At 38.9% G+C, this 19,391-nt stretch overlaps 1 long non-coding RNA gene across 10 annotated transcripts in view; it reads right to left on the reverse strand.

Moving 5' to 3' along the window:
- Window positions 1-3,868: 3,868 nt before the first annotated feature.
- Window positions 3,869-19,391, reverse strand: part of LOC144323369 (uncharacterized) — a 50,225-nt gene continuing 34,702 nt past the window's right edge. For 5 of the 10 annotated variants that reach the window (XR_013388789.1, XR_013388790.1, XR_013388788.1 and 2 more), the window contains 2 exons: window positions 9,222-9,258; window positions 5,336-9,013 (listed from right to left, as the gene is read on the reverse strand). This is a non-coding gene — a long non-coding RNA (uncharacterized LOC144323369). Of the gene's footprint in view, window positions 5,296-5,335; window positions 9,014-9,221; window positions 9,259-19,391 lie in introns of those variants that run through there. The other 5 variants (XR_013388791.1, XR_013388795.1, XR_013388785.1 and 2 more) reach the window with 2 other exon arrangements.

Below are 19,391 nucleotides of genomic sequence, written 5' to 3' on the forward strand. Positions count from 1 at the left end.
ACACATGCTTATTTGTGCTCACTCAAAGTGCTCCCTACACACCCACACACTCACATGTGCCAACTTGGAATGTCCTTTCTTTTGTCTATGTCCTGCTTGAATCTAACTTCTGTAAAGCTTTTCTGACCATTCCTGCCCAGAACTACCATGTCCCCACTTCTGAAGGCCTGATATTTACAGGTTATTTGGCACTCACTGGCTGGCATGGGTAGTTGTATTTTTAAGTATTTCTGTATTATAATCCATGTGGTCTTTAAGCTTCTTGAGGGCAAAACTGAACTTCTTTAAATTCCCTACAAAACTAGCATGACCTCTCACATTGTAGATGCTCAATGAATAACTGTTCATTGATTTTTCCTGCACTTGATACCCAACGTGAAACATTAAAAAACAATAATCATCTCTTGAATTATATGTAGACTTCCATCCCAAAATGAAATGAGTAAAAAAGTAGAACATTTCAGAGGATATATGTTTTCTTTTTTAATATTTGTTCATTCATGAGAGGCAGAGACAGGCAGAGGGAGAAGCAGGCTCCCTTTGGGGAGCCCAGTGTGGGACTCTATCCCAGGACCCTGGGGATCATGCCCTGAGCCAAAGGCAGATGCTCAACTACTGAGCCACCCAAGTGTCACAGAAGATATATGTTCTAATTGCATTTTCAATTGAGTCTTTCATTAGTAAACTGGTGGTGGTGCTGGGGGAGGGGTGTGATGGGTATCAACTAACTAAAGCATTCAAGAGGGTAAATGGGTCAAGTCTCAGAAAAATTTTTGCATGATTTCCCCATTTTCTCTCCTACTCATATATTTTGAGTGAAAATACCGGGCTAATAAATTAAGAGGAAGTGTTGCTTATTTTTTGTATGTAAAAGATCTATGGCCATTATAATGTTCACTGTAGAAAATTTTTAAAACTACGGAAGTCATTAAAAAAAAAAAAACCAGCTGGAGTCCTCAGAAATCTCACCACCCAAAGATAACTATAGTTTAGCATACATACATCCTTCCCTTCTATTCTAAATGCATATTTGTATCTGAAAATATATACTCTTTTATTAATAGGGTCATCTTTATTTACAACTTGCTTTCTATTTTATCATGGAGTCTTTCCTACATCTGTGAATATCGCTATGATCATCCTTTCCAATACCTACATTGTACTATGTTGTGCTTTTGGTTTCAAGTGACAAAACCCAAATATAATTGGACTTGAACAAAAGAGGAAGCTAATCAGATTATGGGAACTAAGGAAAGGTTGAATAATTGAGTAAAGAGCATTGAGTAAAGAGCAAAGATGCAATGGAACTTCAGGAAAAACTAGAACCAGGGACCCCAACAGCATTGAGACTTCTGATCTCCTGCTCCATTTTCTTTCTTGGGTCTACTTCATGCTCTTTCACTCTTGCATGGATTTCTCCACATAGCAAGAAACATTGCTCCAAATGTACCAACTATAATTTTCAGGGTACAACGTTCAATCTCGGGGAAGATGCTCATTACTTAATTTCCATCCACCCCTGTGTCAGTTAGCTACTAGAATATGGCATCTCCCATAGCAGCCATTTGGATGAACAAAGGCAGGTCCTCTGAGAACAGAGCTTCTGAGCAGACGAAATCACAGATGTTCATCATCTTTCACTTAATCAAATTCCATTAATGGACATATAAAAGGCTTACAATTTTTAATTACTATAAATAATGCTCAGTGAATACTTTAAACTACTATGAACATTCTCACACATTTTACCTGATAATATACCTGATAATATCCTTATATTCCTAACATCGGGCTCATTTAACTTATTTATTCATTCAATAAATCGTTTTTTGTATCTACTATGTAGCTGGCTCTTTTCTAGGCACTAGGAAAGTAGCCATGAAGAGTTAAAAGGCTTTAGAGAGGAAGAGCTTGGGCAGCTTCTGTGCATATTTTGAAATTAGAGCTTTCAGGATCTGTTAAGGAACTGCACGTGGCATATAAGAGTCAAATCTTTCCCCGAGCAAATGGGGAAGACCAGGAGAGAAGCAAGTTAGAATAGATCTGTTTTGAACATGTTAATTTGAGATTCAATTTAGACTCCCATGCAGTTTTAATTCATGAAAGGATTCAAATATATGGAGACTCAGAGATTGGGGAAATACAGAGGACCAAGCAAAAGAGTCAATGGTGGTCACTGAGGTAGGAAGAAAACCAGGGAATAATGCTAAGGCAGTGAAGAAAATTCAAGAAGCAAGGAGTGATGAAATTATGTTAAATGCTGCTGATAGGAAGAGGGTGGAGAGAGGACCATTGAATGTGAAGAACCTGGCACTTATCAGTGACCCTTGTGGTGTAGTACAGTGGGGAGAAAGGCCGAATTAGAACAGGTTCAAGAGAGAATGAGAAGACTTGGGACAGTCAGTATAGCTAATTCCTTTGCTACGTTTCATTCTCAAGGTGAACAAAAATTGGGGATAGAGCTGAACAAAGAAGCGGGGTTAAAACTTTTTTTAAGATGGTGAAAATATATTTATTTGCTAGCAAGAATAAGTCATTATTAAAGAAAAAGGTTGTGGATAAAGGAGCAGGATGGGACAAGGACTAGAGCAGATCCCTGAGTCAGCAAGACAGAAAAGGGTTCAGTGCATGGGGTGGGGTATATGAGCACAGAGGCAGATGGTGGGAAGATGGGGTGTGGGAGCCGGGGGGGGGGTCACTTCCAATAATTCAGCTTCCCCAGTGAAAAGCAAGCAAGTTCATGGTTGAGAGTGGGGCCCAAGGAGGAGCTGTTGGAGGTAACTGGAGAGAGGGCAAAAAGCACCTGGCTATCTGAGAGTCTGGGGAAATAATGGACTAGACAAATGCAGTATGGCTGCCGGGCAGTCCTCAGATGCCTTTTGCAATTTTATGATCCCGGGCATAAAGTGAGCCCAGCCAGTGCAGTTGCAGGCTTTTCTTCAGCAATGTCCAGCTATGCTGGTGAAGGAGTGAAGCACGAGAGAATAGGATTTTAGAGGACTTGGGTTTTCCAGATGGATATGACAAGGCCAGCAAGAACCAGGAGAGTGGAGTGGGGATGCTAAAGAGAGACTTTAAATGGTGGCTCATGGCCAGCTCTCAGCCCACACACTCTTTAAAGGCCTCCCAAAGTCTAGCTGTGCAAGCGTCCCATCACTGCTAGAACCAACCACCATGAGTTTAGTGGCTTAAACCAATACAAATGTATGACCTTATCGTTCTACAAGCTGGAAGCCTGGCACGGGTCTCACTGGGATAACATCACTGTGTCGGCGACATCATGTCTCTTTATGGAGGCTCAGAGCAAGAGTCTGTTTTCTTACCTTTTCCAGTTTCTGGAGACCTCTTTCCTCCATCTTCAGAACAAGCAACACAGATAAAACCTTCCTCTTCTTCCAACTCCTTCTTCTACTTTTAAGGACCCTGTGATGACATGGGCCCACCTGGGTACTCCCTTTATTGGAAGGTCAGCTGACTAGAAACCTCAACTCCATGTGCAACCACAATCCCCTTTTGCCCTGTAACAGCATATTTATAGGTACTGGACATTAGGATGTGGACATTTGTGGGTTTATCATTCTGCCTCCCAGAATGCATAACGCCAAGGTATCCTGGAGAAGCATCACACTCCAATCTAGTTTGAAAAGGGATCTTCACCACTACCTTGCTAGCTCTAGGCATTGCTGGGTGTTTTGTTTTTTTCATTTTGCTAATTCTTCAGTGGACGATGATATCACATATGGTTTTACTTGTACCTACTTGATTATTATTTTTTAACCTACTCGATTATTAAGGAGTATAAGCATATAGATGAACTTTTATTCTTCTGTGAAGAAAATCTGCCCCCTTTGCACAATTTTTATTTTTATATATTTTTTAAAAGATTTTATTTATTTATTCATGAGAGACAGAGAGAGAGAGAGAGAGAGAGAGAGAGGCACAGACACAGGCAGAAGGAGAAGCAGGCTCCACACAGGGAGCCCGACGTGGGACTCGATCCCATATCTCCAGGATCACACGCTGGGCTGAAGGTGGCGCTAAACTACTGAGCCACCCAGGCTGCCCTGCACAATTTTTAAAGGTCTTTTTTGTTTGCCTTTCTCAGAGTCAAGAGATATTAAATATTTGCCTAGCATATATGCTGTAAATGTGGAGGTTTTTTTACAAGTCATCATCAGTTTCTCAACATTTTTTAATTACCTAGTCAAATCTGTCAAAATTTTTTTGGGAGGGTGGGGTTCTCTGGCTTTTGTGTTCTGTTCAGAAAAATATTCTCTACTGTATGGTTTTTTTCACTTCCCCTGGAAGGATTTTGCTCCATATTTACCATGAAAATTAGATATGTAGCCATTTGTCTAGTGAATTGCTCTAATCCAAGAGGATCAAATGGTTAAAGCCTGGGATAGGTACCCAGGCAAGCCTTCAAGGGGTCAGGAAAATGGGAGCTCTATTTCCCTAGGTAATTACATTCTAAAAAGGATGAAGCCCAGACTTTAAACACATTACCTAGCTTGTAAAAGATGCAGACACCCACCACTTCTGTGCTCCTTTAGAAGACATATTTAAATTCCAGAAGATTAGAGTAAGCACTCAGGACTCTTTCCATACCTTCCAGAAGGAGCAAAGGGTTTTTGTTTCCTCTCTCTCCTTTCAGGAGGGGAGAAGGATGGCTGTCTCTCCTTCTATACACAAATAAGGAAAATCGGTGTAGCTAACTCACTGCGTCCTGCTCTCATAGGAGTCTGACCTGGCTGGCCTGGTTTTCATCACATTACCCCAAGGATAAGGGCTGGGACAAGTGAGCTTTCTCACTTGTCACTACTGCAAGGTAAGTATAAGAAACCTCTCTTTTACCCAGAACATGTCATATGTACATTCAGGCTTAAATTAATAAAGAGAAATATTAAAAACCTAACAGCCCCTCCCAAATTATAAAAATATTCTAACTTCTGGTAACTTGCAGTTTCATTTCACATATTTCAATGTTGATTTTCTTTGTTTTGTTTTGTTTTGTTTTAAGATTTTATTTATTTATTCATGAGAAAGAGAGAGAGAAGCAGAGACACAGGCGGAGGGAGAAGCAGGTTCCATGCAGGGAGCCCGATGTGGGACTCGATCCCAGGACTCCAGGATCACTCCCTGGGCCAAAGGCAGGTGGCTAAACCGCTGAGCCACCAGGGATCCCCCTCAATGTTGATTTTCAATGATTTTCAGTGTTTTATTTGGTGTATAAGAGTGAGACATGGATTCAATTTTTTCCTCACAAATGGCTCTCCAATTGCCAGAAGCTCATTTCTAGAAAAAACAAACAAACAAACAAACAAACAAAAAACAAAAAAACACTTTATACCCTGTGACTTGAAATCTTGGTGGGGTCAGAAGTGAAGACAAAGACATTTTATTCCTATTTTATACTTAGGAAATCCAAAGGCCAAAAGAATTAAATGATTTAAGATTACTAAAAACTACTAGGGAAGCTAGAGCTAAATTTTTGGTCAAAGTTCCCGCTCTCTCTCTCTCTCTCTCCCCCTGTGGGAGAAAAGAAAGTGTTTCTGTAGTTTGTTTCTAGTAACGAGTGGGTCATTGCACCCAGGAAAAATCTATAGGAAAAAAAAAATGAACGGAAGATGATGACGTGGCCTGATATTTCACACTGATCATCCATCTTGGAGCAAAACACACCATCAGTAGCACTTTCTCCTTCCTACAGATTCTCAGAACCAATTCCGAAGTGATTTTGTGCCTTTTTCCTTATCTATATACTGTTTTGCCCAATGGTAAAATCTTAGAAAATCTGTAAATATATAAATAAACCATGATACCTTTTTAAACATTAAAGAAGAAAACTGCTGTCAAAAACCTTGACTTATATATATAAAAAATAAGCAATCAAAAAAAATTAACCTATGAATTATTTTTTTTCTCCCAAGGACCATTATTCAAAACTCCCTAAGAAAAAAGAATTTTCCCCATGACCAACTTCTTAAAGTCACAAACACATTACTGTCTTATTGTTAATCCTTAAAAATGTGTGTAGTAAATCTGATGAGTTTGTTTACATCATTTACTTCAGGATCCCGGGCAGACTTCAATTGAAATGGTTAAAAAAAAAAAAAAAAAAAAAAAGCATCTTGAAAATGACCCTGCCCCAAGCTGAATGCAAAGTTTGTAGGGGCCACCAACTGAGCAGAAACTCAGATATTTGTGTATTTAGAAATACCACAGGCAGCTGAATTCACTGGCCATAGAACTGTGGCTGTGTGAAGATCATCATCTATTTGCACCTCTGTCCTCTGACTTAACTTTAAATCACAAAATGCAGGCATGCCTGGTGAGTTTTTGCTTGCTTTTTCTATTTGTTTAAACAACTTTCAAACCACATAAAAAATATTAAATTTAAAAGAAAAACTGCATATATACCACCACCCTTATAACATCACATTTTTATTTCTTTTTGTTTTTAATTCATTCAACCAATATCATGGAACACATTTTGTTTCGTATTTATGCGTATTCATTTCATAAAATTGTAATTATAGAATAAATAAAATGTTTTGCTCATTTTCATTTAACGTTACTTTGAACATTACATTTTCTGCAGAGTTGTATTTTTTATTTGATCATAAATTCAGTGGTGATTAAGTAGTCCATTTCATTATAAGGTATAATTTGCTTAACTGTTTCCCTTTTGTGTTCATTTACATTGCTCTTAGGTTTTTGCTAATGTAAGAAATATCACAGTATGCATTAAGATATTGGCCCATACAAGTCATTTTTTGAATACTTAATTTAGAATGAATCTTTAGAAAGGCTATCAAAGGATTAAAAGTCATGCACATTTTCATAGCTCTCTTCCAAATTATTTCCCAAGGATAGATAGTAATTTGCAGAGCCACCACCAGAGTATGAGTATACCCATTCCCCTGGTAAATCCCTGACTTTGAATTTTAATATGAACTCTTGAAATTTTCATAAAATTCTTCATCAGCTGAGTTAATCATTTTTAATTACTGGCAGATTTGAATACCTTCCCAAATATTTATTTTCTAAACTTCTTCTTGAGTGAACTGTTGATGCCCTTTTTTCCATGTATCTATTGGAATATGACTGCAGTTCTTTAGTTGTGGGAGCTCTGCACACACCACAGAGCAGTTTCTCATGCATAGCCCTATTGATATCTTGGGCCAATTATTTCTATGGATCTGTCCTGTAATTATAGGATGCTGAGTAGGTCTCTATCAACTAGATGACAGTAGCAGTTTGTGACACTCAAAAATGTCTCCAGAAATCGCCAAATGTCCCCGGAAGGCAATTGCCCTAAGAACACTGTCATAGATCATGACAGGTATCGCTGTCAATTACTAACCAGTCACTACAAGTCTAACACGGCTCCAAGTGTCTGTTCTTATGCACTCATGAGAACTCATGTTCTCATGCACACTCATGCATCCGCATCTCCAACATTGCTACAAGTCGGATACTATTAGCCTCAAGAAAAAGAAACTGAGACACTGATGAATTAAATACCTTGAACATGTTTACACATGGAGAAAAGGCAGGATATGGACCCAATGGTCTGACGTTAAAGCCCCTGCTTTACCCACCCCTCCTGGACCTTCTTCTTTCCCATTATCTACTGCCATTTTTCCATTTTAGCAAATTCTTTTTTTGTTGTTGTTAGTTTGAATTTTATACCCAATTTTACTTAATCAAAATTGTCCATCTTTTTCTCTATGATTTCTTCTATTGCTTTAATTCTCTCAAAAGCATCTATCTCTTTGACATATCTGGGAATTATTCTCTTTAAAAAAAATTTAATGTTTTACTCTCCTATGTTGCATTTTGGCATATACCTCTAAACTTAATTTTTCTCCATATTGCTATCTACTTATTAGAACATTTAATAAAGTTTTCTATAATTTAAACTTGAGCACACATCTACTATTATAAACTAAATTGATTAGAATTTCTACTACATTCACTCAACAGATAATTTTAGCACTGATACACTGTTTATTATTATTATAACATAATCTACTATCTGTTAGGATTGGTCTTTCCCATTATTTTTCATTGTCTTTGAAATATGCCTTGATGTTTTTCTTGCTAATTTCCAATGCAATTTAAAAACCATTTGGTCTAGTTCTGAAAAAAAACGGTTAAAAATTTTGTTTGATGTTAAAGCTATTAACCTGATGAAAAATTGTCATCTTTACAGGATGAGGTCTTATCCAAATGTACTGGATTATTTTACAAAATAAAGAGAATAAATTAATGGTATTCACATAATACATGAACTGAAAATACGTATTATTCTACCCAGAAATTTAACGTCCAAAGTGAGTCAATACATAAATGCCATGACTTCAAAATTTGAGTTCTGAACTCTCATTTGCAAGTTGATATTTTAGACATCAAAATTTTTGTTATGAAGAAACAGCATTATATAAATGTTAATTGACTGGGTTGTTGGGTAGCCCCCCAAAAATAAATAAATAAAACAAAAACTCTCTTATTGTAAGGAAATACCCAAAGAAGACCATTACTCTATGAAAAGGGCACTCACTGAAATGAGTATTTAGAGGTTTCCAGAAATGAAAGTCACATTTTAAGACAGGGGAGCAGCTGGGATTCGGCTTCTATTGGCCCTGAAAACTCCGTGAACACGGCCTTAACCGGACATTTTAGAAACCTTCTCCCTCCAGAATCAAATCAAGGAGCAGAGTCCAATAAGGCTTCTGTTATACTCTCAGACTTTATTACCCCAGGGCACATACCTGGAGGTGTCTGTTATTCATAAGCTTTTTAATTGACTCGTATTGTATCTGTTATTCTCCAACTTCTCACTATTATGATTAGAGTAAATCCTTAAAATGAAGAGAGATTTTTACTGGAGCAACTATATCCCCCTTCACAGCCTGGTGAGAAGGGGCTGAGGGGCAGGTGAAGAACCTCTGGGGGCCGAGTGAAGAGTCGTCTCACAAAGATGGAAAAGTTGATGTGCCTCCTGGACCTGTGGCAAGCAAGAATAATAATACTTCCTAGGGTTGGGGTGAAGAGCAAACTAGTTAATATATGCAAACAACATGTAGAACAGAGCCTGGCACGTTAACTGGATCTTCATAAAGTTAGCTGGAGTTAATTAGGAGTAATTATGATGCCTTGAGGGAAGAAATATCTTCCTAATTCTCCCCCCTAATGTAACTGAAATTTGTACTCACCCTTTAAGCTGACCCAGAGGAACTGTGGCTTCTTAAGCTAGAGGAAAAGAAAGGCAAGATGAAGTCACACGTATTAATGTGCCCAGCTCTGTAGTAGGCACGGATAGTAGCTCATTAATTTTCTAGGTCTTTACCTCCCTAGAGTGCCTCATTTGATCTGATCTCTGAAACTTAGTGGGATCAGTCCTGACTGGCCTTTGATGGGGACTCAGTCTTACAGGAAGGCTATATGGCTTAGTGGTTAAGTGCAGCTGCGTGGTCATCAGTAACTTGCTAAACCTCTCTGTCTAAATTTCTTCATCTGAAAAGTAGGGCTAACAATGGTCCCCACTTTATGGAGCTCTTGTTAGCAGTAAGTGAAACAATATATATGCCTCACCTACAGTCTGTAGCCATTAGGTTAGCTACTATTTTCAATATCATCATTCTTATAATTCCAGGAGTTGGAAATCATTACTTCCATTTTAAGAAAACAGAATAGGCACAGAAAAGTTAGATAAACTAGGTCACACAGCCATTAGGAAGATAAAGCTTGTATTTTATCCTTAGACTGATTTTAGAATCCAGGTTTTGCATTTTTATATTTTTCTTTTCTTTACTTGACATTTCCTTAAGAGAAGACTTGGAGGAAGACATGAGAGCTGTCTGCGGATATTTTAAGGGTAAGCTCGCAGATGGGCAGGACTAGACTTTCCTTGTTGCCTTCAAAATCAGATCTGAATCCCAAGAGTATAGGCTGCAGAGAAGCTCTTTGGGGCTGACTATAAAGAGAAACGTTTTGCCAAGAGGGAAGAAATGCAAAAGCAGAGTGGTCTCTCTAAAGGGCTAGTAAATTCTGCTACTGCCTCAACGTCTTAGCCTCTGGTGGCACGCAGACAGGTTAGATGTCAGCTTGTTGAGGATATCAGAAAAGATTCCTGTAACTATCTCCAGGGCACCCTGACCTCCTGTCCTCAGCACTATTTTGGGGACCAACATTCTACTACATGAATATATCCTCTTTCTTTTGTTACGGGGCAGATGGACTTCTTAGCCAGCCTCTAGAACCAAGGATGAATGAGGCTTCCCTGGCATCTGCAGGAAGAGACCAGCATTTATCCTTTGCTCACCTGGGATTATTTTCACACGCCTCCTACCAGATGACTGACCTATTATATCCAAATGTCTAAAGATCCTCTAGGTCATGCACAGAAGTTTTTTATTTATAGCTCTATCTCATCAGCACAGCTTCAGAACCCTTCCTGTCAGCTACTCTAGCTTTGACAAGATCTTAACTCCAGGGAACTCTCTGGAAGGATTCCACAGCTCGCAGGACCTGTCTACTCCTATACTTGGCTCTCTCTCAGCTCCTGCTCGCAGCAGACTCTGCTGTAGGTGCAGAAAACACTACTGGGGTGGGCAGAGCTGTTTTCAGGGAATGACCATCCCGAACCAAATGGGGCAGGAAGAGAATGACCCAGAGCACAGGTCATTTGCCCCCCAAAGCAACAAATAGTGCTTGAGCCTAGCCTCTCAGAAGGCATTTTATTGTTCACAGAATGTTTCCAGATATTTTCTCTCTTATTCCTCTGTACCTATCTATTATGATTAGATCAGACATATGTAAGAGAAAATTCAACCAACAATAACTTAATCAAAATAGGATAGTATTTTTATCTCAAGTAAATAGAAGCCTGCAAGGCAAGGCTGAACTGGTGGCTCCACTGGTACCAGGAACCCAGGCTCTTCTTTTTCTGCTTCATCATTTACAATGAGTGGTTTCCATCCTCAAGGTGACCTCACAGCAACCTTAGGTCTCAGGAGTTCCGGTTATCATGAGATTGCTCAGGGTAGGAAGAAGAAGAAGGGTCTATCTCCCACTGAGCTACTTTCATTTAGAGATTTCCCATTGGCCACTCTAATCTGCAAAGAAAGCTAGGAAATGTATTTTGAATTTTTTTTTTCTTAATCTGGACACAAATCTAGCCTCATCAGCATACAGATCTATCGCTAAGGAAGTAGGGGAAAATGACAGCTGGGTAGAAAAACAATAACCTTCAATCAAAGAAATTAAGGCTAATTGAGATTAAATGACTTTGCCAAAGTAAAACGACTTGCTTCTTATATAGGTTTGTTGCTATACAACCCCCAGGGACCCAGTGGCATCATATTCTCTGTGAATGGAACCCTCCACACTTTACAGTGCAGTGATGAAGGGCACGACTTGTGCCTTCACATACAGTGACCTGACTCCTCCTCCTGCGCTTGGTGAAGTTTTATGTGTAAGACCTCTCACTGCCACCCCCCCGGAATCTCGCCTTCCCTACCCTAATCAGTGGGAGCTAATATTTATTGCTGCATATTCTCCTGGAGAAGTAAGGTCACTGTCCATCTCATGGAGGCCCTCTTCCTGCCCAGAGGCAGAGAGTCCTCCTCAAGTTTCTGCCTATCTGATCAGGGCCTTCCCTGATTAGGAGTAGAAATGGGAAGAGGATGCCGTCTTTTCACTTCTTCTAGTCGGGGAGTTTGCACTGCAGGCCTATTTTCATCAATATGTAGGAAAGTAAGTATATATTAAACACCAGTTTTTGAGGACCTCACTTGTTTATGAGAAGCTACCCTACTTTAGGCAGTACAGGGCTTTTGCTAATATTAATAAAGTAACACTTTGACTTTTATCCAAGTATGATCCTTGGGTGTATGTTCCATATGTAGAACCTTGAAGGATGGGAGGAAATAACTAAGAATACCACTTTATTACAAATAAAAGGAACTAAGTTTGGAATCATATATATTTTTTTTACTTAACGATTATATTGAACGGCTAACATAATAGAAAACTTTAAAAGTAAATAAATACATCCCCCAAACAGTTGTTATTCTGTCTTTTTTCCCTAAAAGTCAAATTGGGGAAAACAAGGGGGTGGGGGTACACTGGTTAATTAAAAATTTGGGTTTGGTTTATTGGAGGTTTCAGTGTAATAAGTTATAAATGCAATAAGCTGGGATCTCGCTTCCCCGATAGAATAGTGCATGGTATACTTCCCTAAATCTAGATTCCTACTTTCAAAGACATGATCACTACAGTCTGAAGTCAGAAAATGAGACCAGCAGATTGTCCTCGGGCCATCCGGGGGTCTGTCAGTAAACTGAAAGTAACTGAACGAGAGAGGAATCTCCAAGAGAGGCCAGGGGAGTGCCACCAGCCCACCACTACAGAGAATTTCAGAGCTAAGCCACTCACAGAAAGAAAAAAAGAAAAAAGAAAAAAAAAAAAAAAAGCTCAACCACAGGGCGGATGTGATGCTTTTCACACCCAAGTCATTTATTTGAAAAGCAAAGGCAGTAAATTCTTGAAGCCTCCGCTATGTTAGGATTGCTCCAGAGGAAAAGAAAAAAAAAAAAAATCAAGAAACACTGAGCTTCCCTTTCCAGTGTCTTCCTTGCTCACTTTTTCTCATAGGGAAACTCTTTATACCTTATTTCTTTTTGGCAACAGAAACCTATAAAATAAGACAGTTATTTTTAGCCTTTAGGAGTCTGCATTTAATTACGTTCACTGTTACCTCTACTGTGTGAAACCAGAACTCCCAAGGACATGAGTGTAAGTTCCACGTGGACCAATGGCAAGAGTATTAAATGGCCAACCTACCACTAAGGCTTGAGTTCTAGTAGCCTGTTAAATAAATGAAGAATAAGAGGTTCTAAGAAGAATTAGGCTAAGGCCCCTCAAAAGCTAATTTCAAATGAAAAACCAGAAATAGCCAAGTGTTCTTTGGTATGCCAATGCCATCAGGGTTTTACTGTGCCTCTTACCCTACTGCCTAAGAATTACTATGAAAAGTCTTTAAGGTCATCCCAACCCTGGATCTTGTTTAGCAAGAGCAGAAGTTTGCTTACTTAACCAGTCTGAATAAGGCGTTAAACCTACTCAAAATATTTCTATTGAAAGCCGACTCGAATGAGAAGGCACTGGAAAAAGTTGTCCGGACAGGCTGTTTACCTGTCAAACTGTCACTGGACAGTTTTGAAACCATTCAACTCCTGCTGTAACCACACTGATGGGAATGGAAATTCTATACATTCAGTTAAATAATTTGCATACTGGAGCAGTAAGCAAATACTGGAACAGAGGTCCCGAGCTTAGGTCTCTTGCATTTCTCACACTCTTCTCTGAACCTGTCTCACTTATGGTCAATACCTCACAGCTTACTGCTTACTCATGCGGCCTCTACTGTTTGGGCCCCCAAGCCGACTGGAAGCTCCATACATGACAGGGACCATTGTTACAGCTGTCACAGATCCCCCACAATTCCAGAAGTGGCCGTGCTTGCGAGCATTTATTCATCCATTTATTCAACTAATGTGCATTGGGTGCCGACTGTCAGGATCCATTGCACATACAGGCTATGGTCTGTATGAAGTCTCTACTCTTGTAGGGCTGAAATCTGAATGAGATGACAATATTTGTCACTGCTGAAAAAGACCAGCAGTGACAAATATGAGAGTCATGTGAAAGAGGAACTGAGTGGCTACACTGAACTGGGTGGTCAAGACCTCTATGAGGAGGTGACATCTAGATGGGGATCTGGTGAGCTGGGCATGTACAAAGGAACTAGCAGAGGCCCCTCGCGGCCAGGGCATACTGAGAGAGGAGGATGTGATAAGAGAGGAGGTGAGAGAACAGTAGGGAAGACTTTTCAGGGCTTGGGAACACAGACATGTGGATTTTATCCTTAGATGCAGCACAAGGTTTTACCCAAGAAAATTACATGATCTGATTTATTTTTTTAAGGAGAACTTACTATTTTTATGTACACAAAATACACAACAGCACATACCTCACCCAGTCTGATAGCCAGTTCTTTAGCCTTTACCTTTTCCAACTTGGCAACGTGAGCCACAGACTTTGGACCTTGGACATTGCCTCCTCAGTAACAGCAGATCTCATCACATCTGTCACTGTAATCAATGATTACAATTGATTGTAATCAATGATTACAATTGAAGTTCTGATAGCTTCCACCTGCTTATGCAGCGCTCCCTTTTCCTCTGAGTTAGCCTGTGTAAAGGCAGCAGTGGTACAGGTCTCCCTGGGTACTAGGTGCCCCAGCCTGGTCTTTCCCTCGATAATGCAGGAAGGAATCCCCATCTTAGGACACAAGGGAAGGAGGCAGACACCAACTCAATGGGATCCGCAGCATGTGCAGTCCCTACCAGCTGAGCCTTTTGGGTTTCCACCATCCTACCATGGTGGTGACAGTACTATCCCGAGCCCAAAGGACAGGCGGCCTCTTTGGGAGAGACATTCTATTCTCTTTGCCAGCAGTTTTCTACTCAGCCCGGGCCAACAACCTCTGCTTCTTCGTCTTGGTCTGTATCTGTGAGTCCACTTAAGCGGCTGAGTAGCTCTTTGACAGTCCAAGGCCTGGGCGAATTGGCTAATCACAGGAGGCGCTTCTATATTATTTCCATTTTTTACTTAAATTCTAGGTAGTAGAGAGGTCAGGGCAACATTCTTCCCCTCAGCCTTCTTTCCTTTCAGCATCTTCGATGGCTGGAGTGCTGATTTACATTTTTTAAATGCTCTAGCTATTGTGTGTGAGGGAAAGCAAAAAATGAAACAGGGAGAGTAGGTTATTGTAATAATGGAATACGACATGGGTATACATGGGTATAGTCTAGAAGATTATGTTCAAAGGCAGCATTAACAGAGATGGAGAAATACAGATTGAGAAGTTTTAAGGGTATCATCAAGATGATTTTCTGATGCATCAGGCGTGAGGGAATGATGGAAGAAGGAAATCAAGGATTACTAAGATTTGTGGCTTAAGCAAATGAATAAATGACAATGTCTTTTACTGATGGATGAGGAACAGGAGTGTAGGAAGTGAGGCTGGAGGGGGAATCTAGAGTTTCCTTTAGTAGTGAGATGCTAACTGAAGATGTCCAGGATGAAAGTTCAACCAAGCAGTTGAATACAGGATTTTTTTTTAAGTTTTTTTTTAATTTATTCATGAGAGACAGAGAGAGATAGAGATGCAGAGACACAGGCAGAGGGAGAAACAGGCTCCATGCAGGGAGCCTGATGTGGGACTCAATCCTGGAACCCCGGGGTCATGCCCTGAGCCAAAGGCAGACACTCAACTGCTGAGCCACCTAGGCATATTGAATACAGAATTCTTGAAAAAGGTCAAAGTGAAGTTGTATGTTCAGCCCAACCAGGGTACCTAAAACCATGGGACTGGATGAGATCTCACCTAATGGTTAAGTAGAGAAGCATGAAGGACCTGTTTAAAGGCTGAAGTCTCTTCTCGTTTCCGTTATTAATAGATAAACAAGTTAAATAAGAGGCCAAGGCAATGAGTTTTCACAACATCTACATTAAAAGGTAGAGTACGAGTATCCGATTTCCTACTCCTTTTAACAGAAAAGGACACTAATTAATGGGTGGCTGTTTGCTATCTTCATCAAGGCATTCAACATCAGAAACTCTGATCAAAGTCACTAAGTATGAGAAGAATGAAATTGTATATTCATTGGATTTCTGTTTCATTAAACATATGCATATGTTGCTCACAGTTCATAATTGGTCTTGAATAATCACATTATTTTAAATAGAAAACTGAGGGGATCCCTGGGGAGCTCAGCGGTTTAGTGCCTGCCTCCAGCTCAGGGCATGATCCCGGGGTCCTGGGATCGAGTCCCACATCGGGCTCCCTGCATGGAGCCTGCTTCTCCCTCTGTGTCTCTGCCTCTCTCTCTCTCTCTGCCTCTCATGAATAAATAAAATCTTTAAATAAATAGAAAACTGAAATGACATCTGCCTAAGAAAAGCTAGTTCTGTAATTATCTTGACTTATGAAATACAATATTAAAAAGTTCACTGGAATTTTAATGTGGTTCCCTCAAATAAACTCTATTTGTACTAAGTATAAAAATGAAAGGAAGGCTTGAAAGAGTGGGATAATGGAGTCCTTCCTATGTGAGAAAGTAAAATGCTTCTTTTTAAAAAGCTTATTTTCTAATTGCATAATATAACATATTGTAATTATTTAAAAAACAAATATAAAACTAAAGTCCATCTTGATAACACCCCTCAACCTCAAGCCTGTCTAGAAGTCACCATTTCACCAGTTTTGTGTGAATTCCTTGAGTCTTCTGCTTGTGTGTGTGTTTGCACTCGTGTAGGTGTGTATGTGTATACGTGTGCATGTGTGGTAGAGGCAGTTGCTGCCCCACCCAGGTCCCCTTTTCTGCTGTTGCCAGAGCTAATAGGAACTCAGCCTCCCTTTTCTCTGGAGAATTGCCTGTAGCCAACCGATGCTGTGACTACTCCCCGTATCCCTTGCAGATGGAGGCACGTCACATTTGCTCAATAATGGACAGACACGAGGATGTAAGCGGCCTCAAGGTAGGACCCACTTTGGTGCAATCAGTGCTCCAGAGCATCCCTGCAGAATCACACAGTGGTCTCCACACAGGACCACAGTCACCTCCCCGTGTCCTAACCTGCATCGTTCACTCCTGGGAGCATTTTCTCCATGAGTTGCTTGAAGAAGAATCATTTCAGCCTCGGCTTCTACAACTAAAATAGCGTATGTCTATATATCCATATGTGAGTATGAGAGTAACTTTTACATAACGTCAAGATAATATCATTAGTTTTCTGAAGCAATAGTTTTCCTGAAAGGTTGTTGTGTCAATATGCATAGATTTATGGTTATCTTTCAACTGCATTATATTACATTGTGAAAAAAAGATTAACTTAGCAAAAACTTCAAAAATGTTTCAATGTGGTAAGTGAATGTTATCAGTTGCATTTCCTTGATTACCAGTAGTAGAGTCATCTATGTCATCATAGACATAGTCATAGACATAGACATAGTCACAGTCATCAGAGTCATCTATGTTTATACTCCACTTGCAACTCCTCCTCTGTGAATTATTTTCATATTCTTTCATTTAGATTGTCCTTTCCTTATAGATGACTATTGGCTCTTTATAAATTCTGAGTATTTTTCATTTGTCTATGGTATGTTAAAAATACTTCTTCTTACTTATCACAGTTTATTACGGACTTTTTGATATGGCCTTTTGTATTATTCAGAAGTTTGCTAATGTACTAAAAATTATATTTTATTCTTGACTCATTAATATATTTATTTTAAGAGGATCACTGTACCACAAAGACAAAAACACATCCTCCTAGATTTTCTTCTAATATTTTATAATTTTCAGCATTATTTAATTCACCTGAATTTTTTAATGAATGGTATTAGGTATTGATATGAAATTATGTCAATGAAATTATTGAATTTTCTTTTTTTTTTAAAGATTTTATTTATTTATTCATGAGAGACACAGAGACAGGCAGAGGGAGAAGCAGGCTCCTTGCAGGGAGCCCAACATGGGATTCGATGCCGGGTCTCCAGGATCACGCCCTGGGCTGAAGGCGGTGCTAAACCACTGAGGCCCCTGGGCTGCCTCATTGTATTTTCTAAAATGGATAGTTAATTGTCCTTTATATACACAGGCTCATTACTAGACTCTCAATCCTATTCTATTGATATTTTGGTTTTTTTTTTTCCTACTTGAATATCATACTATTTTTACTACCACAGATTTGCTATGTATTTTGATTCCTGGTGGGAACCAAAATATGATCTCCTTTTTTTTGTTCATTTATGTTTCCATATTAATTTTAGAATTAGCTTATGACATTTCTTTTAGGATTTTGTGATTTTCTTGAATTCACAATGTAGTTGGGGTAGAAGTGATATCTTTTCCCACACACAGACACTGTGTATGTTTTTTATGTTTAATAAAAAACAGGTCTTCTTCAGTAATTTTATTAGTTTTTCCATAAATATATATTCATTATTGGGCTTATTCCTAGATATTTTATATTTTTTTTCTGTAACTGCAAATATTTTTTCTAATACATTTTTAATTGGTCATTGCTGGAATTTTTATATGTTGATTCATACCCCTTCTTAATCTCTCCAGTTTATTCTAGTAATGTTTTCACTGGTTCCCTAAGAGTTTCTATATAGACTATCAAACATATATAAATAATAATGTCTTGTATCTTTCTTGGTAACAATTTTGTCCCTTATCTATTTTTACCTTGTATTAGATTGCATAGGTCCTCCAGTACACTATCAACCAGTAACTATGATGCCTGGTATCTTGACATTGTTCTCACTATAACAGAAATGAGTTGAATGTGGTGTCCTTAAGCTTATGCTAATTGTAGGGTTTTAGTGTATTCTCTAAGAATTTTCTTCTGTTTCTAGTTGCTACGGAGTTTTTACTTAGAAAAATTGGATCAGTATTGAAGTTTAACAAATACTTATTTAATATTGATTAGATGGTTTTCCTTTTCTCATCTAGTTAACGTAAGGAATTTCTTTGGTAATTTTTTTCTTTTGATAAAAACGTTAATATAATTATTTATCAGCAATTTTTTTCAAGTCCTTACCATGGCATTTATGGTCTTTAAGTGATTACCCAAAACACTGCATTCCTAAAATGGTAATTATCTAACCCATGTAGATATGTATGTATGGGTCATTACTTGCCTTTTCTTATTTATTGCCTTATAGGAATTTTCCAAATTCCCTCTTGGAATAGGCACGAAGTTTACCACATGAAATGACTTCCCTGCAGGCAAGTGATCTGAAGAGAGCTTAAGTTATTAAGTTAACATTTTTACATAAAAATTTTAGTTTTAAATTTCCCATCAATTTATTAAAAAAAAATCTGTAAATTATATTTGCTTATTTGAGTAATGCTAACAAGTAATAACACCTAGAAGCAGCATAAACATGTTGCTAATCATGCTGAAGACAGCAAGAGAGGATTAATTTCAGGATCACTTAGAAATCTACATTCTTGGGGTGCCTACATGGCTCATCAGTTAAGCACCTGACTTCAGCTCAGGTCATGATTTAGGGTCCTGAGATCAAGCCCCATGTTGGGGCTCCCTCCTCAACAGGGAGCCTGCTTCTCCCTCTCCCTCCGCCATTCCCCTCACTTGTGCTCTCTGGCTCTCTCTCTCTCTGTCAAATAAATAAAATCTTTAAAAAAAAAAAAAAGAAAGAAAGAAAGAAAGAAATCTACATTCCCAGCAGCTTAGCCTCTGGGAATGAGCAATTCTGATATACCTGGTAAACAATTTCCAATTTC

This window comes from Canis aureus, chromosome 11 (assembly GCF_053574225.1).
Source record: "Canis aureus isolate CA01 chromosome 11, VMU_Caureus_v.1.0, whole genome shotgun sequence".
Taxonomy (NCBI): domain Eukaryota; kingdom Metazoa; phylum Chordata; class Mammalia; order Carnivora; family Canidae; genus Canis; species Canis aureus.